At 44.7% G+C, this 25979-nt stretch overlaps 1 long non-coding RNA gene across 1 annotated transcript; it reads left to right on the forward strand.

Annotated features, from left to right (window-relative positions):
- Positions 1–10: 10 nt before the first annotated feature.
- LOC138436669 (uncharacterized) lies at positions 11–24188 on the forward strand. The gene is made up of 2 exons (XR_011255520.1): positions 11–169; positions 21518–24188. It is a non-coding gene; the product is annotated as an uncharacterized lncRNA (long non-coding RNA).
- Positions 24189–25979: the final 1791 nt, after the last annotated feature.

The raw sequence follows: 25979 nt of genomic DNA on the forward strand, positions 1-25979 counted from the left end.
GGCCGACTCCGGAAGTGACGGAATTAGGGGAGAGGATCTGGTGAGGCTTTCGGAGAGATGGCAGCCCCCTGTGAGACATGTGAAGATGGGGAGGGCCGAAACCGCTCTCCCTCCTCATGGCAGAGACGCAGGAAGCTCTTAGGGTCGCTTCCCGGGCCGAAGCGTTGAGGTACCCCGGAGGGCGTGGCTGGCCGGGCTGAGGAAGCCTTCGGGAATGGGGCGGGGGGCTCCCAGTCAATGAAGCCAAGTAGAGAAGGAGACCTGTGAGCAAATGCGGGGTGGCAGTAAAATTCTGTTCTCACCAGTGTTTCTGCAACCTTCCCATAGAAATAAATGCTTTTGGAGATGTATTTTAAAAAGAAAAACTGGGGGCGACTGCCCCGACGATCCTGGGCTTCCTCTGCAGGTGGTACGGGTTCAATCCCTGCTCTGGGAACTAAGGTCCCGCGTGTTGCATGGAGTGGCCAAAGATGAAAATTAAATGATTAAATGAAGATTTTTTCCCATCTGGATTTTTTTCGGAAGTATTTATCAATTGGTTGCAATCGGTCTTCTTTGCTGCGTGTGATTTCTCTACTTGCGGAGGTTGGGTCGGGGTGGCGCTCTTTCGTGATGCTTGGGCTTCACTGCGCTGCTTGATGTCACTGCGGTGTCTTCTCTTGTGAAGTCTGGGCTTGCAGGCTCAGTGGATGCGGCCAACGGGTGGGCTTAGCTGCTCGGCAGCATGTGGGATCTTCCCAGACCCGGATGGAATTCTGCATTGGCAGACGGATTCCTATCCACCGCAGGGACCAGGAAAGTCCCATCATTTGGATTTGGCATTCATCCAGAAGAGCAAAACTCACCACCCCGACCTGTCTCTTTGGGATGTGCATTAGTTCCATCTGAAAACAATCACAGTCCAAAAGACATGGGAAGAGACTTGACCTTCCCGTTCTCTGTCTAGCAGAATGTAGCCAGAGGACCTGTTCTAGGAAGGGAGCTGTCACCAGAGATAACTATAGCATGAACTAGGTGTGGTGGACAGGGAAGAACCTAGCAAAGTCTGTTAAAATTCTTCCACCTGTCCCATTGTCTCTGAGGTACCCAGCAAGCATTTATTTGTTTACCAAACATTTGCTTTTTAATCTCCATGTCAGTTGCCTTCCTTGCCTTTGAAGTCTCAAAGCAGAGCCCAAAACAATTTTTTGTCTTTAGCAAAAGAGGCGAGTGAAAAAGTTGGCTTAAAGCTCAACATTCAGAAAAAATCATAGCATCCGGTCCCATCACTCCATAAAAAATAGATGGAGAAACAGTGGAAACAGTGTCAGACTTTGTTTTTTGGGGCTCCAAAATCACTGCAGATGGTGATTGCAGCCATGAAATTAAAAGACGCTTACTCCATGGAAGAAAAGTTATGACCAACCTAGACAGCATATTCAAAAGCAGAGACATTACTTTGCCGACTAAGGTCTGTCTAGTCAAGGCTATGGTTTTTCCAGTAGTCATGTATGGATGTGAGAGTTGGACTGTGAAGAAGGCTCAGCACTGAAGAATTGATGCGTTTGAACTGTGGTGTTGGAGAAGACTCTTGAGAGTCCCTTGGACTGCAAGGAGATCCAACCAGTCCATTCTGAAGGAGATCAGCCCTGGGATTTCTTTGGAAGGAATGACGCTAAAGCTGAAACTCCAGTACTTTGGCCACCTCATGCGAAGAGTTGACTCATTAGAAAAGACTTTGATGCTGGGAGGGATTAGGGGCGGGAGAAAAAGGGGACGACCGAGGATGAGATGGCTAGATGGCATCATTGACTTGATGGACACGAGTCTGAGTGAACTCCGGGAGTTGGTGATGGACAAGGAGGCCTGGCATGTTGTGATTCATGGGGTTGCAAAGAGTCGGACACGACTGAGTGACTGAACTGAACTGAAAGATGGTATTTGGACTTCCCAGGTGGCTCAATGGTAAAGAATCCACCTGCCAATGCAGGAGACTTAGGTTCAGTCCCTAGGTCAGGAAGATAACTCTGGAGTAGGAAATGGCAACCCACTCCAGTGTTCTTTTTGCCTTCTTATACTATTCTTGCAGGAGGAGAAGGAGGTAACGGGAAATGGAGTGGTTGGATGGCATCACTGACTCAGTGGACATGAGTTTGAGCAAACTCTGGGAGATAGTGAAGGACAGGGAAATCTGGTGTGTTGCAGTCTGTGGGGTCACAGAGAGTCAGACACAACTTAGTGACTGAACAACAACAAGCAGTATTCTTGCCTGGAAAATTCCATGGACAGAGGAGCCTGGTGTGTTACAGTCCATGGAGTCCCAAAGAATTGGACAGGACTTAGCAGCTAAGCAGCAGCAGCAATGATGGCATTTAAGGTGAGGGTTTTGACCGTTTTGGTGCGTTGAATAACTGAGTAGTTTCCCCGAGTTTCTCCCATGTATTTATGTTTAGTTCAGTTCAGTTCAGTTGCTCAGTCGTGTCTGACTCCTTGCGACCACATGAATCGCAGCACGCGAGGCCTCCCTGTCCATCACTAACTCCCGGAGTTCGCTCAAACCCATATCCATCGAGTCAGTGATGCCATCCAGCCATCTCATCCTCTGTCGTCCCCTTCCCCTCCTGTCCCCAACCCCTCCCAGCATCAGAGTCTTTTCCAATGAGTCAACTCTTCGCATGAGGTGGCCAAAGTACTGGAGTTTCAGCTTTAGTATCATTCCTTCCAAAGAAATCCCAGGGCTGATCTCCTTCAGAATGGACTGGTGGGACCTCCTTGCAGTCCAAGGGATTCTCAACAGTCTTCTCCAACACCAAAAGCATCAATTCTTCGGCACTCAGCCTTCTTCACAGTCCAACTCTCACATCCATACATGACCACTGGAAAAACCATAACTTTGATTAGACAGACCTTTGTTGGCAAAGTAATGTCTCTGCTTTTGAATATGCTATCTAGGTTGGTCAAAACTTTCTTTCCAAGGAGTAAGTGTTTTTTAATTTCATGGCTGCAGTCACCATCTGCAGTGATTTTGGTGCCCAAAAAATAAAGTCTGACACTGTTTCCACTGTTTACTCATCTGTTTGCCATGAAGTGATGGGACCAGATGCCATGATCTTCATTTTCTGAATGTTGAGTTTTAAGCCAAGTTTTTCACTCTCCTCTTTCACTTTCATCAAGAGGCTTTTTACTTCCTCTTCACTTTCTGCCATAAGGGTGGTGTCATCTGCATATCTGAGGTGATTGAGATTTCTCCCGGCAATCTTGATTCCAGCTTGTGTTTCTTCCAGCCCAGTGTTTCTCATGATGTACTCTGCATATAAGTTAAATAAGCAGGCTGACAGTATACAGCCTTGACGTACTCCTTTTCCTATTTGAAACCAGTCTGTTTCATGTCCAATTCCAACTGTTGCTTCCTGACCTGCATATAGGTTTCTCAAGGGGCAGGTCAGGTGATCTGGTATTCCCACCTCGTGAAGAATTTTCCACAGTTTATTGTGATCCACATAGTCAAAGGCTTTGGCATAGTCAGTGAAGCAGAAATAGATGTTTTTCTGGAACTCTCTTGCTTTTTCCATGATCCAGCGGATGTTGGCAGTTTGATCTCTGGTTCCTCTGCCTTTTCTAAAACCAGCTTGAACATCTAGAAGTTCATGGTTCACGTATTGCTGAAACCTGGCTTGGAGAATTTTGAACATTACTTTACTAGCGTGTGAGATGAGTGCAATTGTGTGGAGTTTGAGCATTCTTTGGCATTGTCTTTCTTTGGGATTGGAATGAAAACTGACCTTTTCCAGTCCTGTGGCCACTGCTGAGTTTTCCAAATTTGCTGGCGTATTGAGTGCAGCACTTTCACAGCATCATCTTTCAAGATTTGAAATAGCTCAACTACAATTCCATCACCTCCACTAGCTTTGTTCGTAGTGATGCTTTCTAAAGCCCACTTGACTTCACATTCCAGGATGTCTGGCTCTAGGTGAGTGATCACACCATGATGATTATCTTGGTTGTGAAGATCTATTTTGTACAGTTCTTTTGTGTATTCTTGCCACCTCTTCTTAATATCTTCTGCTTCTGTTAGGTCCATACCATTTCTGTCCTTTATCGAGCCTATCTTTGCATGAAATGTTCCCTTCAGTTCAGTTCAGTTCAGTCGCTCAGTCGTGTCCGCCTCCTTGCGACCCCATGAATCACAGCAAGCCAGGCCTCCCTGTCCATCACCAACTCCCAGAGTTCACTCAGACTCACGTCCATCAAGTCAGTGATGCCATCCAGCCATCTCATCCTCTGTCATCCCCTTCTCCTCCTACCCCCAATCCCTCCCAGCATCAGAGTTTTTTCCAATGAGTCAACTCTTCTCATGAGGTGGCCAACGTACGGGAGTTTCAGCTTTAGCATCATTCCTTCCAAAGAAATCCCAGGGTTGATCTCCTTCAGAATGGACTGGTTGGATCTTCATGCAGTCCAAGGGACTCTCAAGAGTCTTCTCCAACACCACAGTTCAAACGCATCAATTCTTCCGTGCTGAGCCTTCTTCACAGTCCAACTCTCACATCCATACATGACTACTGGAAAAACCGAAATGGTCGCTTAGTATCTCTGATTTTCTTCAAGAGATCTCTAGTCTTTCCCATTCTGTTGTTTCCCTCTATTTCTTTGCATTGATAGCTGAGGAAGGCTTTCTTATCTCTTCTTGCTATTCTTTGGAACTCTACATTCAGATGCTTATATCCTTCCTTTTCTCCTTTGCTTTTCGCTTTTCTTTTCACAGCTATTTGTAAGGCCTCCTCAGACAGCCATTTTGCTTTTTTGCATTTCTTTTCCATGGGGATGGTCTTGATCCCTGTCTCCTGTACAGTGTCATGAATGTGAACGTGAAATCGCTTAGTCGTTTCCGACTCTTTGCAACCCCATGGACTGTAGCCTACCAGGCTCCTCTGTCCATGGGATTTTCCAGGCAATAGTACTGGAGTGGATTGCCTCCGTCCGTAGTTCATCAGGCACTCTATCTATCAAGATCTGGTCCCTTAAATCTATTTCTTATGTCCACTGTATAATCATAAGGGATTTGATTTAGATCATACCTGAATGGTCTAGTGGTTTCATGTTAGTACACTTTTACTTGATTTTTCTCATATTAGTCTATCTGATGTCAATTTAATTCTTAAACCAGCCAAAGGAACCTATAAGGGTAGAGAAAGATTTTTTTCCTTCCTGGCAATTCCACATAAAGGATAAAAAAAAAATATGTCCTAAGAAAAGTGATCAGGAATGAAGTGGTTTCTCTGATGATCATCCAGTTACTTAGAGACCTACCTTTATTGTTGCCTAGACCTGAGGACTTAGGAATTCTTGGAGTAGAATATTTTTCTCATCTTCCTATGCTTTCACTGTACTGAATAAATGCGTTTTTTAGTAGATTTTTATTACCAAAATACACAAAATCCTACAAATAATAAATAATGAATGTGGATGCCATGCTATGCTAGATGCCTTTAAGTTACAATTTCTCAAGGCTAATTAAAATGTCATTTTTTAAAAAAATAAAGCCCATAAAATTTCCTTTCTTTAATTAAACTTGGGATGGGCTCCTTTTTAAAAATTAAAAAATCAATTTCTAAACAATTTTTAAAGGTTACTAGGAAATATTGACTTTTATAATTATTTGTAGTTTACAGTTAGTACAAAATATTGGTTATATTCCCCATGTTATAAATGCATCCTTGTGCCTGTCTTACACCCAGTGGTTTGTACCTCCCACTCCCCCACCCCTTTATTGTCCCCCATAACTGATAACTACTAGTTTGTTCTCTCTCTCTGCTTCTTTTGTTACAGCTAGTTTGCTGTAGTTTTTAGAATCAACATAATACATATATAGGCAATATCATACATATTTATCTTTCTCTGACTGACTTATTTTACTTAGCATAGTGCCCCCCAAGTTCTTCCTTGTTGCTGCAAATGGCAAGGTTTCATTCTTTTTATGACTGAATAGTATTCCACTGTACGTGTTGATGGACATACACACACACAGAATTTATCTGTTGGTGAACCCTTAGGTTTTTTCCATGTGGTGTAGAGTTCCTTTTAAACGTGTTCTTCACCCTGTTTTCTTTCTACTTCATTTATCATAGGGATTTTGTTTTATGTATTTAGAAGTATAATAGCGTATTGAACTCATATGTGTAAAACCCAGTTTCAGCAATTCACACATGAACCATCATGTTTCAGCTACACCCTCACCACTTCCTCATCCTTGGATTACTTTGAAAGATTTGAACTCAGTCCATGACAATTACCTCTGTGGGTTGTAACGTACTTGTCTGACCACCCTTCCATCTAGACGTGATGACAAGTCTGGGGCTTAGTTCATCTCTGGGTTTCCTGGGCCTGGCACATAGCACACTCTCGTAAAGATTTCTTGATTTAAAATTGTATTAATTAATCACTCCTCATCCTGACCCAAAGTCCTAGTTATTTGTTACCTACATTTTGGCCTTTGGAATATTGAAAACAGCACAGCTCTCTGACAGATGATGGTTGTTTCAAACATGCCCAGTTATACACCTTGTCTCTCCAACAAGAAATGTCATAGCTTAGAGTCAGGAAACACACTGGAAGGAATGCAGTGTTTTCTGCCAGATAGAACAAGGTGTTCTCAGTCCTCGGTGCCAGGATGGCACCCTCCCTGCAGTCACTGGCCTGAGGGTTCAATGCAGTGTTTTATAGGGTGGAACTACAAAGCAGGTGCTGCTTCTCGGGTGTTTCTAGTTTCATCTCTAGCACAAATATTCAGTCATTAGACTGGGATGAACTTGAATGCAGTGAACTTGAATTCAGTACCTATCCTTGAAGCTAAGAGCACAGACTTTAAAGCCACACTGCCTGGATCCAAACTCTGGCCCTACCACTGGCTACCTGGATAGAGACTGGAGAGAACAAGTTTTGTAATCTCTCTGCCTCTGTTTCCTCATTTGAACAATGAGGATAATTACAGAATCTGCCTCAGAGGGCTTGACGTAAAGATAAAATAATTGCATGCCATAAATCATTGAGTCCAGGATATCTATTACTTTGAAATCAGGATGTGTCTTGTGTGTCAAGCATATTTAATTGGCAGTAATTGTTCTTCTAATAGTACATGGGATAATGGTGCATCTTATAGTTAACAAGCTTTTAGATTCAATAAAATGTATATGGGGCGCTTAGAACAGTTCCTGACATAGTAAGCACTATGCACTAGTTATTATTAATGCTGGGGAACCAAAACATTAAAAACAGTTTAAGAAAAAAAAAAAGTTGTAGACTCTAAATAACCTTAAATGCTGTGTTATTAGTTGCCATTCCAGAAACCTTCAAGCAGCCTTCAAGATCCCTCTCCCAATTCCTTACTTCCACAGCCCATTCATCTCCAAATCCTTTTGATTCTCCCTTTCAGATGGAGAATTCATTCTTCTGTGTTCTCACTGTGAGATGAGATCAAATCTCATCCTCTCCCACCTGGCCCAACAAAATCCATTTGTTCTGATCTTTGTGCCTCAAATCTGACTCTCACAGGAGACAAAGCCATGTCTCTAATAGGCAAACCCAATCACGTTAACACTCCAGCTCAAAACTTTTTAGTTCTCCGCAAACCTAGAAGAACACATCTGAACAACCTGGCTGCCCCCTTCTGACTTTCCCAGCCACCGCACCTGGTGTTGGCCCCTCCCAGCACCTCTCTCATCCGCGCCCTCACTCCCTAGACTCTCCGAGCTGAAATACATACAGCTTTGAAAAATATGAGACCCCCAAATGGGATTGACACACATTCACTATTGATATGATGGATAAAATAGACAACGAACTAGAGCCTACTGTATAGCACAAGGAACTTTACTCATTGCTCTCTGGTGACCTAAAAGGGAAGGAAATGCAAAAAGGGGGGAATATAGTATACATATAGCTGATTCAATGGCATCACTGACTCAATGGGGATGAGTTTGAGTAAACTCCGGGAGTTGGTGATGGACAGGGAGGCCTGGTGTGCTGCAGTCCATGGGGTCGCAAAGAGTCGGACATGACTGAGCGACTGAACTGAACTGAACTGATAGCCGATTTGCTTTGTCGTACAGTAGAAATTAACACTGCAAAGCAGCTAAACTCCAATAAAAAGTAGAAAAATGTGAGACCTTCTCTCACGCCTCCTTCAAGTCTTTGCACCTGCTCTTCTGATTACTTCCATCCCCCCAACCACCCTCCCCATGTACCTCAGCAACTCCCACTCAATCTCCTTCATCTCCAGGAGGCTTTAAATAACCTAGATTCTCATCATACATTATATGTAAACTCACTGCACTGTTTCTTAACCTAGAATTTACAGATGTATTTGTAAAGTAGCATCTCGGGTGTAGTTTTTTTTTTGTTTTTTGTTTTCCTATTTCAACAATAACCTTTTAAACAGTTGCCATAAGCATATCTGATTCTCTGATTGGCATCTTCTGAAAAGTACTACTGCTCATACCATCACCAAGCTTGTGTTTCAGTTTACAGTTCACTGGTTCCACGTGCCACTGCTTTTATTGTCTCAGTTCAGTGGTTGGAAGGAGAGGTGATAGTGTGAAAAAATACAGTAGGGGCAAGTGTGAGCCTACTGAAAACCCAATGATGTCATGGCCTGCTGTGTAAAATAAGGTTTTGCAGTTGATCAAATCGGTAACAGAGGTGGAAGGAAGTAAATAGGGTGGGGATAGAGAATGTGAAAGCCCTCAGAATGCATATTCATTTAGCAAAGCAGCAATTGATTGTCGTTTAAAAAAATATATCAATCATCGTAGTAAATTAATTTGAGTTATATTGGTTTTAATTTTTTTTTCAATTTTGCATGAAAATAACTTATGAGTTTGTTTTGGTATACAGTAATACAAGAGCGAAAAGCCTAATAAACTTATACCTGGGTTTACATTTGTGCATCCTTAAATAAAACACTAGAAAGAATTAAGTCCTAAATGCAACATGACGGTGCCCTGGATTAGATCCTGGAACAGAAAGATGACATTAGTGAAAAAACTGGTAAAGTGTGAATGAACTATGTAGTTTACTTAATAAAAACTGCACCAACGTTAATGTCTTCAGTTCAGTCGCACAGTCATGTCCGACTCTGCGACCCCCATGGACCACAGCACGCCAGGCATCCCTGTCCATCACCAATTCCCAGAGTTTACTCAAACTCATGTCCATCAAGTCGGGGATGCCATCCAACCATCTCATCCTCTGTCCCCTTCTCCTGCCCTCAATCTTTCCCACCATCAGTTGCCAGGGTCCAGCCCCGGTGGATCCAGGGAATTCGAAGCGGGGATGGAGTCAGAGTGTGGAAAAGGACTATTTAATTAGAAATATAAAGAGATTAGGAAAGAATAGTGTAGTAGGAAAATTAGTGGAGAAAAGAGGCCGAATAAATTGGTTTTCGTGGAAAACTAATAAAACCTCGAGACAAGAGGTTTGCACCATCTACGTCAGGCCACAGGCCCCCACTTGAATAGCGGAGGGTGCCCCGCCTTGGGCTCCCTCTCGTGGGTCTTAGAAGCCAGGGCAAGTAAGTAGACTTGGTGAGCCTCCGTGCTCCAGATGGGAATTCACCCGGAAAAGGGGAGAAAAGAACGACATGGGGGAGCCCAGCATCGGTGCAAGACTCACAACTTTATTTTCAAAATCAGCTTATATACCCCAAGTTGTACATAAATAATGGAATATGCAGAGTTATGCAGGGGTCCTGCATATAACAGCAGTCCTGACCCTCATTGAGACCAGGCTTTCTTTTTGCATACCTTCCTGTATACAAAAGGTCTCAGGTGGTTTACATTATCTTCTGGCCAAGAGGCCTGTTAATTTTTATGGCTCTCTTCCTAGATAAATGTCTATCAACCAGAAAACTTTTTCCCTAGAATGTTTTTTCTTTACCCTGCATCACGTTACATTCCTGTAGAACAAAGGTGCAGTGGGTTATAACAAAGAAAGTACTTAACTCAAAGATCTAATGTTGCTAATACCAGGTCTACTACATGTTTTTTCTATATACCAACTATATCTACAAATAAAAGTATGAAAATTTGGCAGCAAGTATTGGCTCAACAAAGGAAACCTTTAATCAGTTCTATTCTAATAATTTTGACTCCTCGGAAGCCCCTACATTCCCAGGATGTTTTAAGCTTCCTGTGCCTCTAGCGGTAGGGAGGCCGCAAACAATCACATGCGCAGCTGTAAGAGTCCGCCAGGCAGGCTAGAAAGCCATCTGAGGGGTTTTTGGATTGAAACTCTCTTATTATGCCCAGGAGATTTATTATCTAAAAGCTCTAAATTAACTTTTTCCAGAAAAAGGTGGTGGGGGGACAGCCCCCTGTTAATGTCAGAAGAGTAGGTGGAAAGCATAACACAGTTTACTGCAGGCAGACTCTGGTTTTTGAGGGTAGATGTTCAGGAAAATCCAGGGGGAACCCCTGAGGCCTGACTCACCTTGCCCATCAGGCCTATCCGCATGACCTTGTCATGGGTGGGATCTCCCGTGCTGGCTCCCAGCAATCAGTGTCTTTTCAAATGAGTCAGCTCTTCACATCAGGTGGCCAAAGTATTGGAGTTTCAGCTTCAACATCAGTCCTTCCAGTGAACAGTCAGTACTGATCTCCTTTAGGATGGACTGGTTGAACCTCCTTGCAGTCCAGGGGACTCTCAAAAGTCTTCTCCAACACCACAGTTCTAAAGCATCAATTCTTCGGCGCTCAGCCTTCTTCACAGTCCAACTCTCACATACATACATGACTGCTGGAAAAACCATATCCTTGACTAGATGGACATTTGTTGGCAAAGTAATGTCTCTGCTTTTTAATATATTGTCTAGGTTGGTCATAACTTTCCTTCCAAGGAGTAAGCGTCTTTTAATTTCATGGCGGCAGTCACCATGTGCAGTGATTTTGGAGCCCCCCAAAATAAAGTCTGACACTGTTGCCACTGTGTCCCCATCTATTTGCCACGAAGTGATGAGACCAGATGCCATGATCTTCGGTTTTCTGAATGTTGAGCTTTAAGCCAACTTTTTCACTCTTCTCTTTCACTTTCAGCAAGAGGCTCTTTAGTTCTTCTTCACTTCTGACATAAGAGTGATGTCATCTGCATATCTGAGGTTATTGATATTTCTCCCGGCAATCTTGATTCCAGCTTGTGCTTCATCCAGTCCAGCATTTCTCATGATGTACTTTGCATATAAGTTAAATAAGCAGGGTGACAATATACAGCCTTGACGTACTCCTTTTCCTATTTGGAACCAGTCTGTTGTTCCCTGTCCAGTTCTAACTGTTGCTTCCTGACCTGCATATAGGTTTCTCAAGAGACAGGTCTAGTGGTCTGGTATTCCCATCTCTTTCAGAAGTTTCCACAGTTTATTGTGATCCACACAGTCAAAGGCTTTGGCATAGTCAATAAAGCAGAAATAGATGTTTTCCTGGAACTCTCTTGCTTTTTCCATGATCCAGCAGATGTTGGCAATTTGATCTCTGGTTCCTCTGCCTTTTCTAAAACCAACTTGAACATCTGGAAGGTCACAGTTCATGTATTGCTGAAGCCTGGCTTGAAGAATTTTGAGCTTTACTAGCATCTGAGATGAGTGCAACTGTGCAGTAGCTTGAGCATTCTTTTGCATTGCCTTTCTTTGGGATTGGAATGAAAACTGACGTTTTCCAGTCCTGTGGCCACTGCTGAGTTTTCCAAATTTGCTGGCATATGGAGTGCAGCACTTTCACTGCATCATCTTTCAAGATTTGAAATAGCTCAACTGTAATTCCATCACCTCCACTAGCTTTGTTCATAGTGATGCTTCCTAAGACCCACTTGACTTCACATTCCAGGATGTCTGGCTCTAGGTGAGTGATCACACCATCATGATTATCTGAATTGTGAAGATCTTTTTTGTATAGTTCTGTGTATTCTTGCTACTTCTTAATATCTTCTGCTTATGTTAGGTCCCTACCATTTCTGTCCTTTACTGATCCTATCTTTGCATGAAATGTTCCCTTGGTATCTCTAATTTTCCTGAAGAGATCTCTAGTCTTTCCCATTCTATTGTTTTCCTCTATCTCTTTGCATTGATAGCTGAGGAAGGCTTTCTTATCTCTCCTTGCTGTTCTTTGGAACTCTGCACTCAAATGGATACATCTTTCCTTTTCTCCTTTGCTTTTCGCTTCTCTTCTTCTCACAGCTATTTGTACAGCCTCCTCAGACAGCCATTTTGCTTTTTTGCATTTATTTTCCATGGGGATGGTCTTGATCCCTGTCTCCTATAAAATGTCATGAACCTCTGTCCGTAGTTCATCAGGCACTCTATCTATCAGATCTAGCCCCTTAAATCTATTTCTCACTTCCACTGTATAGTCATAAGGGATTTGATTTAGGTCATACCTGAATGGTCTAGTGGTTTTCCCACTTTCTTCAATTTCAGTCTGAATGTGGCAATAAGGAGTTCATGATCTGAGCCACCGTCAGCTCCCGGTCTTGTTTTTGCCGACTGTATAAAGCTTCTCCATCTTTGGCTGCAAAGAATATAATCAGTCTAATTTTGGTGTTGGCCATCTGGTGATGTCCATGTGTAGAGTCTTCTCTTGTGTTGTTGAAAGAGGGTATTTGCTATGACCAGTGTGTTCTCTTGACAGAACTCTATTAGCCTTTGCCCTGCTTCATTCTGTACTCCAAGGTCAAATTTGTCTGTTACTCCAGGTGTTTCTTGACTTCCTACTTTTGCATTCCAGTCCCCTATGACATATTTTTGGGGTGTTAGTTCTAAAAGGTCTTATAGGTCTGCATAGAACCATTCAACTTCAGCTTCTTCAGCATTACTGGTCAGGGCATAGACTTGGATTACCGTGATATTGAATGGTTTGCCTTGGAAACGAACAGAGATCATTGTTTGTTTTTGAGACTGAATCCAAGTACTGCATTTCGGACTCTCTGATGGCTACTCCATTTCTTCTAAGGGATTCCTGCCCACAGTAGTAGATAAAATGGTTGTATGAGTTAAATTCACCTAAAATTACTTAAGAATAAAAGTTTTTTTGTTTGCTTGCCTGCTTGTCTTTTAAGAATCAGCTGATATTGAGAGTCCTCCTGCTAGGTCCATAGAGCTTCACCGTTTCTTCTGGAGCCTGCTTACTCGTTTTCTCTCCATGAGCATTACAGGAGGCCTGTGTATAGATTTCCCAACTATCCACCAGGACCAGAACACTTTTTAAAATTTTTGTTTTTATTGATTTATTGACTTGTGGCTGGGCTGGCTCTTTGCTGCTGAGTGAGCTTTTCTCTCGTTGCGTTGAGCAGGGGTGACTCTCTAGTTGCGGTGTGCACGCTCTTTTTCAATGACTCCTCTTGTGGAGCACAGGCTCTAGGGTGCAAGGGCTTTAGTAGTTGCTGCACGAGCTTAGTTGCTCTGAGGTGTGCAGGATCTTCCCCGATCGGGGATTGAACCCGTGTCTCCCACATTGCCAGGTGGATTCTTTACCACTGGACTACCAGGAAGGCCCAAGAACCAGAACTCTTGATGCCTCTCACCCCTGGCCTCCCTGCTCTCACGCCTACCTGGACTCTTAGCCCTGAGAACAACCTTTTAGAAACACCACATCAGATGATTCCCTTCTCCTTCTTAGAACCCAGTGCACTCACATTTAAATCCCAGCTCCTCCCTGATGCCGATGAGATCCTCCACCGCCTGTCTTCAGCCTACCTCTTTCTCCCCAGTGGCTTGGCCACATTACTTGCTTGCTTTTCTGACCTCAGGGTTCTTGCACTTGCTGTTCTCTCTGTCTAGAATGTTCTGACCTTAGCATTTTGCCACTTTGCACCATCTGGATCTCATTTGAAATGTCCCTCCCCACCCCCAGATGCCTTCTTTGACCCACAGCAGTCCCACCCCCACCTGGCTGCCTCCATCACATTCATGTGTTTTGTTGTCTTTCTTGCATTTATTACCTGGAATGACTTTGCTCTCAGACACTGATGAAAGTTTTTTTATCCTCTGGTTCCTCCGTGCTCGCTAGCATGGAAGCCCCTTGAGAACAGGGACCTTATCCATCTGACTGCTATACATGTATGTAATTACATGCAACACTGAGAACAGGACAAATATAAATTTGTTGAATGAAAGAGAAAGATGTTATTCTCAGTGATTCCCAAAGATAATGCTCTGTCTTTCAGGCTCTTGCTGATGGCATGGTCTTCCTCCCGCCTGACAGACCCCGTTTCAGAATACTGAAGTTCCTGGTGGCTGGCCACACCTTGCCCAAGCCCACCTATTTCCCTGTTTCTCTAAATCATCGCTCAGGCTTCCCGTAAATTCCTGCACAGGAATTTACACACCTTAAAAATATCATCAACAACTGGATTGGTTTTCTGTTGCTAATAGGAAATTACCACAAACGTAGTGGCTTAAAGTGAAGTGAAAGTTGCTCAGTCATGTCCGACTTTTTGCGACTCCATAGACTGGAAAATCCCATGGACGAAGGAGCCTGGTAGGCTGCAGTCCATGGGGTCGCTAGGAGTCAGACACGACTGAGTGACTTCACTTTTACGTTTCACTTTCATGAATTGGAGAAGGAAATGGCAACCCACTCCATTGTTCTTACCTGGAGAATCCCAGGGACGAGGGAGCCTGGTGGGCAGCCGTCTCTGGGGTTGCACAGAGTCAGACACAACTGAGGCAACTTAGCAGCAGCAGCAGCAGACTGTAGCCTGCCAGGCTCCTTTGTCCATGGAATTCTCCAGGCCAGAACGCTGGAGTGGGCAGCCATTCCCTTCTCCAGGGGAGGTAGTGGCTTAAAACAGTATCAATATTGACCCACAGCTGTGTTTGCCAGAAGACTAGTATGGCATGGCTGCTTCTCTGGCAGAAACCATGGTGTCATCCAGTCTGGCTGGTCTGGAGGCTCTGGGGAGAAAGCGGCTTCCCAGATCATTCTTGCTTTTGGCAGAATTCAATGTTCTGCAGTTGTAGAACTGAGATCCCTTATTATTTCCTTGCTGGCTGTCAGCCAGGGGCCACTCCTAGCTCCCAGAAGCTGATCACAGGTTCTTCCCCTGTGACCGCTCCCCCACTTCCCGCCACGGGCAACTTGCAAAATAGACACTTGTAGTCTTTCAAGCCAGCCAGAGTAGGTCTCAGACTTCCCCTCTGCATCCAACAGAGAAGGACTCGTGTGAGTGGGTGAGCCCTATCTTAAGATCAATTGATTAGTAACCTTAATTACATCTGCAAAATCTTTTTGCCATGTGATGTAACATAATATCATATTTACAGAGGAGGGAATTATGCAAAGGTGAAGGACATTGGGTCATCTGGGAATCCTGCCTAACCATGTGCAGCCTGTATAGTCGTCACCATCACCATCATTGTCATCATAATCAGCATGGACAGGTTGTCTTTCCCACCCAGAGAAGAAGAGAATCCCTCCTGAGATACAGCAAGGATTTGAGAAACTAAATTAAGTACACTTGTATTCAGCTATTGGCTTGAAATGCCTTTAGGACTTCCCTATAAAATTTTTGTATTCTTTTAATACTTTGCTCTTGATTATGTGTCCTGTAACCATATTCACTCATATACTCATTCAGCAAATATCTATTGAGGGACGTTCCTGGTGGTCCAGTGGTTAAGAATCCACCTGCCAGTGCAAGGCACAAGAGTTTGATGCCTGGTCTGGGCAGATTCCACATGGTGCGGGGCAACTAAAGCCCGCGTGCCACAGCTACTGAAACCGGCATGCTCTAGAGCCTGAGTTCCTCAACAGGAGAGTAGCCCCCACTCACCACAACTAGAGAAAACCCATGCACAGCAGTGAAGACCCAGTGCAGCCAAAAAAAAATGTAGCTATTGAGTTACTACTATGTGCTCAGGTATTTGTCAATGTCTGCTTCAGGTTGCTGGGTTCTAGAAGGCATATTTGAAGTGACATTACACCTATGAAAATGCTTTGCAGATGACATTATTATATGAAAATAAGATACTACCATGTAAGTCTTTCTCTGTGGGCTGACTTGGCACACAGATTCCAGAGTCAATATTATGAGATAATGTTCAAGTTTTCTGGAATGCACACGCAGTTTGCACATTGGTGCTGCCCTGCATTTTCACATGGCCTTGTGTTATGCTTTTTGTCCATTTTATATAGCTTGGGCAAGAAAGAGAGAGGAATAGACTTAATATTTTTGCTGTTAAAAAGATTTCCTTTTTAATTATGTTAAATCCACAAATGGATGATGGTGAATTATAGAATGTTTGATCATGGAAATCTGTTCCCTAGGTAGACACATAATAAACACTTCATGTCTGTTGAATAAATAAATGAACAACTAAATTTAAAAAGTCAAAGTTACATACATGTTCTTAAGAAAACAACTTTCAAAAAAATAAAAAAAAGAAAACAACTTTCACAAATGTTATTGACATAAATTTGTTATTGTTTCTGCTAGTTTTTAAATTTTTTTGTTTTCATTAGTATTACATATATGGGCATTTAGCTATCTTAAACTGGAATGACTTATTATCTACATTATGGACAAACTTAAGTTGAACTTTAAGTAAGGCTGTGTTTCGTTTTATTGTCTGATCTAGGTGGTGGTGGTAGGGGGTAATATAAGTTATCTTATTTCCATAAGATAATACAATCCAACCCTGAAATCTCCCCTCTGATTCTTTCCCTCTTTTTTTCCTCCCTTTATGTTCCATTCATTAGCCATTTAGTGGACCTATTTCCAGACCTCATGCATATTAGAGAAAAAGACTGCATAGAGCACAGTCCATGCTGAAAAGGAGTCCAGAGCAGGAGAAACTAAGACAGGGGAAGTAGAAGTCAGACTAGAAGCCTTCTTATACTTGACCATGAAGATTCTCACTAGGGCCTGAGAACAAACCAGATCACAGCAAGCACCCCATACCTTGCCCCAGACTGTGGGATGCTACCTCGGGGCACATTTCCCCCTTAAGTCACACACTTACACTTTGTGTAAATAACACCAAATACACATGGGCATGCATTTCCAGTCTATTTAAAGGAGCTTTTTTGGAAAGCTTAATGTATTTGTTGTTGTTTACTCACTAAGTCATGTCTGTCTGTTTTGTGATCCCATGGACTGTAGCCAGCCAGGCTCCTCTGTCCATGGGATTTTTCAGGCAAGAATATTGGAGTCTGTTGCTATTTCCTTCTCCAGGGGATTTTCCCAACCCAGGGATCGAACCCACCTCCTACATTGGCAGGCAGATTCATTACCGCTGAGCCACCTGGAAAACCTGAGTTTTTGTGTAGAATCCTTTGAATAAGAACAGATGTTTACTGAGAATGAGCACAGGCTGATTATACTACCCCAAAACTGGTGACTTCTGTGCTTGAAGGTTTATCACCATCCCCACCTCTGCAGTGGGATCACTGGCTGACGAGGAAACCACAAGCGGATTCATTTCATCTCCAAATACCCTGTTCACAGCAGGCCTCATCGAACGTAATTATTTCTTGACTCAGTTGTCAGAATTAAGCAGCTAGACTATAATGGTTCTCTGTTCTAAGAGCATTCAAAGTGATCAGGTTATAACAAAGGAACAAAAGCCACTGGTTTTGGAAAAAAGCAACTCACTTCACAGATGACCTGCCCAGGCTCTTCAGAGCTCCAGGGCTTCCTGCTCCATAGAAACAGAGACAGTGACAAGCATGAGATAGGCAAAGGCCCAGTACGGTCATGAAGAGCCCTGTGCTCACAAGAGCTTCACCCACACCTGGTTTAAAACTCTGCTGTTACATCTTGAAATTCTTAACAATTTTGGAGCAAGAGACCCTGCCTTATGTGCCCAGTCCCACATACTGGGCATGATGGGTGCATCAACAAGGGGCTCCAACTCATTCAGGGGGTGGGGAGGCTTTCGGGAAAAGGAAGGGGCAGTGGATATTGGGAAATGCAGCCAAGAAGGTACAAAAGAGCCAGATAGTGAACTGGTATATTGCATGTTAAGGCAACTGGAAATTCACCCTGAGCTAATGGATGTCAAGCTAGATGGGTGGGATCAGATTTGCAAAAGCAGCCTCTCAGGCTGATACGTGAGTTATATTTGCTGGGTCCAGCTATTAAGCAGTGATTGCAATTATCTGAGTGAGTAATGAGGAAGGCCTGCACATGGTACCACTAGGGACAAAGAGAAAAATCAGCAGACTTTCATGATTGTCGTTAGGGCTAAGGGAGAGGGCAAGGTTAAATGTTCCTCCCAGTTTCAGGGTAAGGCATGATGGTAGAAAACACAAGAACAGGTCCTGGTGGTGGGGGAGGGGTGGAAGGTTGGGGGGATAAATAAATAAATGAGAAGATGTTCATTCTCACCACACTAATCTATAGATTCAAAGCAAAACATCAGCAGGCTTTTTTTTTATTTTTTGGTAGAAATTAAGCTGATTCTAAAATGTGTAGCAGTACAAAAATTATTTTCAAAACACTTTTAAAAAACCACAAAGTTAGAGACTATTTAAAGGCCTACAGTAAAGTCACCGTAATCAAGATGGTGTGCTTCTGAAAGAAGAATCAACAAATATATCATGGAAAAGAAGAGAGAGTCCAGAAAAATATCCCAATTTATATTGTCATCTGATTTTCATTACCACCCAAAGTTTGTAGTTTATATTAGGTTTCATTTTTGGTATTCTGTGGGTTTGGACAAAAATGTGTAATGACATGTATTCATCATTGTAATAGCATTGGGTTGGCTCAAATTTAAATTTCAGTTTTCCCATTAGATGTTACAAAAATATTATATAATACAAAGTAGTTTCACTATTTTAAAAATCCTCTGTATTCTATCTACTCATCCCTTCCTCTCCACTACACTTGAATTTTTTAAAGTTATGAAGAACAAGTAGTTCCTGTGGAAGTGGATGAAATATCTCTGGGAAAATGTATAGATAAGGCTTCTTAATCTGAAATCCAAGAGTCTAGGTGGGCCCACAAACCCCTTGATGATATCATATGAAAAGAATCCTATGTACATGTAATATACACATATTTTTCCTGGGAGGAGAGATCAACAGAGAATCAAAGGGTTCTGTGAGTCCTCAAAAGCCATGAACCTCCAGTGTAGCTCAAGAGAGCAGTGGATAATGAATGGAGACAACAAAAATAAAGGGAGGTCAGAGAAAAGACGCGCAGGAAGGAGCCTGAGTGACCACATAAGACGATGGAGTCATGCAAGTCCCAACAAGGGATGATTCCAGAGGAGAGTGTTAAATGAGTTGTAGTGCAAAGGAGACTCTTGAGAGCCCCTTGGACAGCAAGGAGATCAAACCAGTCAATCCCAAAGGAAATCAACCCTGAATATTCATTGGGAGGACTGAGGCTAAAGCTGAAGCTCCAATGCTTTGGCCACCTGATGCAAAGAGCTGACTCACCGGAAAAGATCCTGATGTTGGGAAAAATTGAAGGCAGGAGGAGAATGGGGTGACAGAGGGTGAGACGGTTGGATGGCACCACTGACTCAATGGACATGAATTTGAGCAAACTTTGGGAGGTGGTGAAGGATAGGGGAACCTGGCATGCTGTAGTCCATGGGATCACAAAGAATCGGATATGAGTTGGCGACTGAACAACAAACTAGATAGGGGAGCACTGATAAACACGACCACACCTGTTCCCTGGGCTGAAAAATGGGAGGATTGTTTTTGAGGAAGTGGTGAGGACAGAACCAGATGGGGGCGGCCTGAGAAGGGAACAGCACCCACCTACACACGCTCAGCTGGAGATTCCTCCCACCAGGTGCAGCTCTTCCTGTCTCCATCCCTCATGAATCTGGGCCACTCTAAGCTCTCAAGGCCCTGTCACTTCTCCAGGGAGAACCCTATTTGAAATGGGTTTTCCCAGCTACTCTCAGTCTCATTCCCACTTTTGATCTTCTTTGTAAGAACTTAAAAAATGTTAATTTCTTATGCTTATTTACCTGTTTACTTGCATCTGACCTGCCTTCCACACTAGAATGGAAGCTGCCTGGGGCCGGGGTCTTGTGTCCCCTGTGGTTCCCCTAGCCATGAGCACAGGCTTGTACACACAGTAGGTCCTCCACAGGCAGGGGAATGCGGGTGTGCCTGGCAGTCGGGATGTGAACACAGTGCTGGACATTTAGAATGAAGGAGAGAGACCCAGGGGGCAGTGGAGTAGGGCTCAGGGACCAAGGAAAGAGGTTTAAAGAAAGATGATGATTAAGGGAATTCCCTGGTGGTTCAGAGGTTAAGACTCAACACTTCCACCGTGGTGACCCGGGTTCAATCCCCAGTCAGGGAACTAAGATCCTACAAGCTGCAAGGCACAGCCAACAATTAAGACAATAATACAGAAAGAAAGAAGGCTGAGTTTGCACGCTGAAGGGGAGAATCGTAGAGTGACGGTGTGCTGGATGATGAAAGACAGCTAGGAAGTAGCTGACAGAGGAGATGGGGGAGGCTTTGGTGATGAGCCAGGGAGGGGGTGCCAGCCTCGAAGAGGGGGACCTGTCATATCCTCTAAACAAGAACAAGGCAGCAACAGGGTGAAGGACTACATAAGGTGGTAAATCCATAGACCGGCAGAATTAGAAGCAACACTGACATCTGAGGGTATCACTTTCCTGGGGAGTGGGGGGTGAGGTCATCTTCAGAATGAAGGCTGCAAAGGCTCCAGGAGAGACTGCAGCCGAGCAGTGAGGCAGACCTGGCTGAGTCACCACAATGGTCTTGGGTCAATTTACTGTGTCCCCCACCAGCGGGGAGGTCTATGAGAGCAGGACCGGAACTAGCTTTCACCACTCAGTCCCTGGCACCTTGAACGGTCCTGGCTTGCGGTCATGGCTCTGCATATCTGTTGAAAGCACAGAAGGGTGAGTGACGGAGGGAAGGGACAACCGGACGGAGGCCACATGTGGAGCCAGGCAGCACGGGGGCACCTCTCGGGCACGGCTGGGCTGCCTGGGGAGCAGGGGGAGACTGAGCACCAAGGGTTTTGCTGAAATAAGGTGAGGTGGATTCACGGGAAGAGTAGGTCGTGAGAGCATCAGAGGCGCTGATGAGAAAGCAGTTCAGACCGTTTGCCTGGCCTGAAAAGAAGCCGCGCTGGGAGGAGGTGGCCAAGCAGAGGAAGGCAGAGGTGTGTGCGTGTGTGTCTGTGTGTGTGTGGGCGCGCTGAGGGCAGTGCAGTGGGGGCTGGGTATGAGAGCGGGATACTGGTATTTAAGCTTTCCGAGGTGGGGCAGTTTCAGGTGATGACAAGGCGCAGGGTGCGGCCACAGGAGTGGGCAGCTGAAAAGACAGATGGAAGGTCCTTGGAGTGGAGGAGCTTTGGAGGCCGGGGATGGACATTGTCCATGGGGACACTCAAGCCACCCCGCTCGAGCTGGAGAGAACCGCCATACCAAAGTCAGATGCTTGGGTCCTCGCAGAGGAGCGGGGGGAGGGGCTAGTGATGGCATTTCACTCATTCATCTTCATTCATTCATTTAGGAAATACTCACCGTCGATTTGCTTTGCCTTCACAGGCAACCAGGCAGACAGGAGTCTTTCCTTGACCTAGTCCACCGTCTCCAAGGACCATGCAGGTCTCTGCTTTCCCCGTCCCTTCCTGGGAGGGGGAAAGGGCGTTGCCCTGCTGGAGCCTTGGCCGCAGCGGCTTCTCCGCAGACACAGAGGCCTCTGGTCTGGCCACACCGGTTACCCTCGCCAACCCCAGATGTCCTCGAGGTGGCGGATCAGCACGAAGGAGGCAGGTTGTCCTGGAAGATGTCGCCAAGTTGCCTGCAGGCTCTGGGATCAGGGGGAGGACCTGGAGCACCCTGGGCAGGTCGGGAGTGAGGAGAGCAAGGCACAGAGAAGCAGCAAGTGCCCAAGGTGGGATGAGACGGGCTGGCCGAAGATATGAGGGTCCCCAAGGGCCTCCCAAACTCAGGCATGTGGCTCAGGGTCATCCACCAACCCAGACCCATGGCAATCTCCCAAGGGATTTCAGCACCCAGTCTCACTAACATCTGGGAAGTCCTGCTTTGTGTGTCACTTCATCAACCTGGTTGACTCTTCAGCAGGTTTCCGAAACACAGAGACTCGCGGAAAATTCATGCTGCTTCTCACGGCGGTTGCGTGTTGGGGACCCTCATTCCTCTGTGACATTCTTATTCAAAACTCCCTAGGAGTGCGGTGCTCATTTTCCAAACGGAAACCATCCTGGTGTCACTGTCACCAGAGAAACCTATGGAGAGAGAAGATGGTCAAAGGGACCTTGACAACCTCCTTTTAAAAAGTGCCAGGCAGGAGCCTCCTTTGTAGAGCCAGGGAACCGCCTACACTGTCCTCCCCACAAGCCCAGCCAAGGGACCGGCTGCAGGCTCTCAGTGGAATGCCAGGACAAGGAGGACAGGACCGGCCACTTCCTCCGTCACTGTCACCTGTGCTCTGGCCTGCTGGCCAGGCACAGGTCTCCAGGGTCAGTTAGGGAAGAAGAGCTCACAGTGCTAGTCTTGGTGACTCAGATATAGGGTCTGGATGCACTAGGTCATCTCCAGAGCTGGCTGCAGACTGAAGGCAGGAGAGGGGATGGGGGCACCTGGGCTGGGGCTTTCCCACTCCAGCCACGAACCCAGCAACTTGCTCCAGCAACCCAGCAAAATGTTGGCTGCACAGTGCTGAGATCAAAGCAGAGTTGAAGCACTCCAGAAATCTGACATACTTGACCTCTGAGATTATTAAGCAAAGCATGCTTCTCAGAACCTCAGGTTCAGCAATGTTTATCAGATGCTGATGAAGCCAAGGTTCATGGCTATGAATATTTATTGATCAAACTATTAGCTATCTGATGATATGTTTGCTGTGTCACAGGATGTATTATGTGATTACGAGAATTCACTCATTACACAGACCTTTACTGGCAGCCGTCCTTGTGAAGGTGGAGATGAGGACAAGAGTGAAGCCTGCTGATCCACTCCAGCGATGAGGACAGACAGACGGACAGCAGGCTCTCGGGCCATGGACAGCAGGCTCTCGGGCCATGGCTCTGAAAACCCTGAAAGAGGAACGGGTGGGGATCCAAACAAGGATTTAGAAAGGTTTCACCGGTGGGTCACGCTTGGGTGGCCTTGTTTGTTTTCGGTTATTTTTTTGGTAAATGGTATTTGTGGTTGCTTTCTATATTTTAACAGCTTTATTGAGAAATATTTCACATACCATACAATTCACACGTTAAATTACAATTCTGTTTTTACACAGTTGTGCAATCATCGCCACACTCAATCTCACCTTCTCAGAGAAACTCTTAGCAGCCGCTTTCCATTTTCCTCTAACTCTTCCCCACCCCCTTGCTGCTGCTGCTGCTGCTGCTGCTAAGTCGCTTCAGTCATGTCCGACTCTGTGCGACCCCATAGACGGCAGCCCATCAGGCTCCCCCGTCCCTGGGATTCTCCAGGCAAGAACACTGGAGTGGGTTGCCATTTCCTTCTCCAGTGCATGAAAGTGAAAAGTAAAAGTGAAGTTGCTCAGTCGTGTCCGACTCTCAGCGACCCCATGGACCACAGCCTACCAGGCTCCTCCATCCATGGGATTTTCCAGGCAAGAGTACTGGAGTGGGGTGCCATTGCCTTCTCCCCCACCCCCTTGCTTTCCCCCAAACCCTAGACAACTACTCATCTGCTTTCTGCCTCAATGAACTGGCCTATTTTGGATATTTCACCTAAAGCGAATCATGACGATTTATGGTCTTCAGTGACTGGCTTCAGTGTTATCAAGGTTCATCCATATTGAAGCAAGAGTCAGCCCCCCACTCCTTTCTGTTTGTTTGTTTTTTGCCTGGCTATCAGTTCCCCGACCTCGGACTGAACCCTGGCCACAACAATGAAAGCCCAGAATCCTAACCCCTAGTCCACCAGGAAAATGAAAGCCCAGAATCCTAACCCCTAGTCCACTAGGGAACTCCCCACCCCTGCTCACTGTCATTGCCAAATAATATTCCATTGTGTGGATATGCCACAGTTTATTTACCTGTTCATCAGTCGATAGACATTTGAATTGTTTGGGGTATTATGACTAATGCTGTAGTTCACATTTGTGTCCAAGTTTTTGTGTGCATGTAGTTTGAATTTCTTCACTGTATACCTGGGAGTGAGGTTGCTGGGTCATCTGGTAACTGTGTTTAACATTTAAGAAACTACCAAACTGTTTTCCAAAGTGGCTGAGCCATTTTTTATTGCCACCAACCGTGTATGAGGGCCCCAACTCATCTCATATCCTCATTAGCACTTGTTTTCCTTTTTTAAATTATAGTTCTCTTGGTGAGTGTGAAGTGGCATCACATAGTGGGCTCAACTTGGGCTCCTGGTCATAAACTTAAAGTGGAATTGTAAGGGGGGAAAACTCTCCTCAATCCTATTTGGGTCTCAAGCTAGGCCTAAGAATTAAACTGACACAGAACAAATTAACAGGAGAAAAGCATACGATTTTTAAAAACCAGAGCAGGAAGCTTTTCCATCTTTCAGACAAGCACACAATGAATCTGTGACAAATGGACAAGACAAAGGGGCTTATATTGAGGGGTAATAAGTGCTGAAGACGTAACCTTGGAAGATAAGGGTTAGTTTAACAAGGATGTTGGAACAGATCTTAGTCCCCGGCTCCCCCCCGCCAACCCCCCACCCTGCCCATCTCTAGTGATAAGAAAGTCTTTCTTCCCCCTGGGTCAACGAGGACACTTTCATATGGGAGTTTTATCTCCTGCTTTCAGGAAAAAGAGCAAGATCAGTGTCCTTCTTGCTCTGATGTGTCTTAAGTGCCTTTCATTCAAAGTAATCAATATGCCAAAGTGGCCTGTTCAGGGGTGAAATGTTCCAGTCTCTGCCTCTATCTGCATGTCTTCTTCCCCATGTGTCTCTGTGTCTTCTCTTATGATAAATCCAGTATGATGTCATCCCAATATCCTTAACTAATTATATCTGCAAAGACCCTTTTCCTAAATAATGTCCATCCCATCGACAGAGGAGTTGACAGCTACAGTCCGTGGGGTCACTAAGAGTTGGACATGCCTGAGCAAGCAGGAAACTTCTGCACCTGAGGTTCAGGGTGGATGTGAATTTCTGTTGGGGAGAATACTATTCCATCTGCTACAGAAGATGAGAGTAAAGATGACAATGACGTAGAAGGATCAAAAGAAAGAAGACAAGTAGGCAGATATAAGATATATTTAAATTTATTTATTTTTAAAATTTTCATTTGAGTATAGTTGATTTACAATGTTGCATTAGTTTCAGGTGTACGGCAAATTGAATCAGTTATATTAATACATGTACCCACTCTGTTTTTTAGATTCTTTTCCCATATAGGCCATTACAGAGGACTGAGGACTGAATAGAGTTCCCTGTGCTATAGCGTAGAACATGTAAGGTATGCTTTGGATTGGCCATTAGGAAGCTACTGAAACGAAGAACTGGAGAACAGAATGGAACACAAGAAAACATTCACTTCATGTTTTTGAAAGGTTGTAATAAAGCTAGGAAAGTCCTTTTGGGTTGCAACAGATATTTGCTTATTTCCACATCTAAACATTTGAATGTTTGCTATATGCCAGGCCATTTTTGGGCTTTCCTCATGGCTCAAATGGTAAAGAACCTGCCTGCAATGCCTGAGACCCAGGTTCGATCCCTGGGTCGGGAAGATCCCCTGGTGAAGGGAATGGCAACCCACTCCAGTATTCTTTCCTGGAGAATCCCATGGACAGAGGAGCCTGGTGGGCTACAGTCCACGGGGTCACAAAGAGTCAGACATGACTGAGTGACTAACACACACACACACACACACACATACACACGAGGCCATTTTTATTTCCATTTTTATTGAACTTCTGGTGGCGCAATGGTAAAGAATCCACCTGCCAGTGCAGGAGATGAAAGAGACGTGGGTTCCATCCCTGGACTGGGAAGATCCCCTGGAGAGGAGACGGGCAAGCCACTCCAGTAGTCTTGCTTG

This window comes from Ovis canadensis, chromosome 3, assembly GCF_042477335.2.
Source record: "Ovis canadensis isolate MfBH-ARS-UI-01 breed Bighorn chromosome 3, ARS-UI_OviCan_v2, whole genome shotgun sequence".
Lineage (NCBI taxonomy): Eukaryota > Metazoa > Chordata > Mammalia > Artiodactyla > Bovidae > Ovis > Ovis canadensis.